The 2,239-nt window shown below is 34.8% G+C and overlaps 1 non-coding gene across 1 annotated transcript; it reads right to left on the bottom strand.

Moving 5' to 3' along the window:
• Positions 1–279: 279 nt before the first annotated feature.
• On the bottom strand, positions 280–386 carry LOC112445224 (U6 spliceosomal RNA). The gene has a single exon (XR_003033593.1). It is a non-coding gene; the product is annotated as a U6 spliceosomal RNA (small nuclear RNA).
• Positions 387–2,239: the final 1,853 nt, after the last annotated feature.

The following is a 2,239-nucleotide window of genomic DNA, read 5'->3' as shown; positions in this document are numbered from 1 at the left end:
ATATGATGCTAGACAGTCTGTAATAAGAAGAGTAGAATTCAAGAATACCAAATGCCAAATGATGAATGCCTTTCTCCTTTTCTGAACTTATTTGCATGCCCTCCATTAGGGATGGAAATCCTGAGATGAAGCAGTGGTTGGGGGGCTTTTTTGAGTTTATATGAAGGAAAAGTTGAGTTGTAACAATCCTAGATTTCTTAACCTTACTTTCAAAGTCTTGGTTTGATTACTTTAATATCATATATGTATTTTTTTTTTTTTTTACAGTCCAAAGCTCTTGAAAACATGGACTGCTTCATGAGTTTGTGTGTCACTGTTATGCAGGGGCCATGCTAATTGTCTCTGTATCATGCCAATTTTAGTATAGGTGCTGCTGAAGCGAGCATTCATATTTGTTAAATTTATCAATCCATATATTTTCCATCAAATCTATTAAATATAGTCATAGGAACATAAAGATACAAATGAAGTTTAAAATAAAAATTTTAATAATTTAGTGAAATAATTTAATTCTTAGTGTTTTTATTTTCTTAGAATTTATCATTTAATATAAAGTTTACTGCAAACTGAAGTTAATTCCTAATTCATTCAGATCACTAAAGTGAGAGTCAGTGAATTATTACCTTAGGCCAATTATAGTTCTTTGGCAATCTTAAGAGTTAATATAGCTTTTCAAGTTTGTCTACTTGACAACTAGGGAAGAGCTTTTGCCCTGAAAATATCTGGCTCACTAATAGAGAGTCATCCCTGATATCTAAGTTGGTAATGAATCTGCCTGTAATGCAGGAGACCCTAGTTCCATTCCTGGGTCAGGAAGATCCACTGGAGAAGGAATAGACAACTCATTCCAGTATTTTGGGGCTTCCCTTGTGGCTCAGCTGGTAAAGAATCTGCCTGCAATGTGGGAGACCTGGGTTCAATCCCTGGGTTGGGAAGATCCTCTGGAGAAGGAAAAGGCAGTGCTCTGCCTGGAGAATTCCAAGGGATGCATTCCAAGAGTCGGACACGACTGAGCGACTTGCACTTCACTTCAATAGAGAATCATAGAATTTTTAAAGCCCAATTACACATGTGGAATTAGCACTTTAACTAACTCCTGATGATCTTAAGGATGCAATCAGATAAGCCTCCTGATGCATATTAATCTTGTAATAGTTAAGTGAAGATAACCTTCTTTCATAGCTATGCTGTTCATGTTTCTTTTAATAATGAAAATTTAAGGCAGGAAACACCAAATAATCCAGCTAAGAACAGCAAATTGTAACACAGTTCAATAATCTTAACTTCAGCATTTTAAATTTAATATATATGTGTATGTATGGCTGCTGAGTTTTCCAAAGTCATATTTGAAAATCCACAGAATATGTATGGAAGTGTTAGTTGGTCAGTTGTATCTGACTCTCTGCGACTCCATGGACTATATAGCCTTCCAGTCTCCTCTGTCTATGGGATTTCCCAGGCAAAAATACTGGAGTGGGTTGCCATTTCCTCTCTAGGGGATCTTCCTGATCCAGTGATCAAATCTGGGTCTCCTATATCGCAGGAAGATTCTTTACCATCTGGGCCATGTGTCAGTGTCTCAATTTGAGGCTGCCTGTACACGTTGTGAATACTCTTTTTTTGTTGTAGAGACAAAGTCATTTTAGTAAAATTCTTTGCATAACATCTAAGTTCATGTTATTTTTATTTCATTTTGTTAGGTTCTCATTAGTTATTTATTCTATACATAGCAATGTATGTGTCAATCCCAATCAAACTCTTGGTATCCATATGTTTCTTCTCTAAGTCTGAATATTCTTAATGTATATATTACCTGTAACTATTTAAAACTATGTATGTAATTATATTCATTTAATCTTTGTATCAAAACTGTTATCCCCATTTTAAAGGTGAGAAATATTTCATTTTATAGGAAAGCTAAGTAAATTGCCTAAGTTCATATAGCTAGCATATTACTTTAAAAATTATTTTGTATAAATAAATGCTAATGTGTGATGTTACTTTGGAGAAGGCAGTGGCACCCCAGTAGAGTACTCTTGTCTGGAGAATCCCATGGATGGAGGAGCCTGGTGGGCTGCAGTCCATGGGGTCACCAGGAGTCTACTTAATCCAAAATATAAAATGGAATTGGAATTTTTAAGTGATTTTATCCAAGTGATATGAAATACTATTTTACAGAATATTTCGAATAAACTTTAATTCTGTAGTCCAAGTTACTTTACTTTTCAGATTTAACACT

The sequence above is a fragment of the Bos taurus genome, chromosome X, assembly GCF_002263795.3.
Source record: "Bos taurus isolate L1 Dominette 01449 registration number 42190680 breed Hereford chromosome X, ARS-UCD2.0, whole genome shotgun sequence".
Lineage (NCBI taxonomy): Eukaryota > Metazoa > Chordata > Mammalia > Artiodactyla > Bovidae > Bos > Bos taurus.
This window is presented reverse-complemented; position numbering and strand designations above follow the sequence as displayed.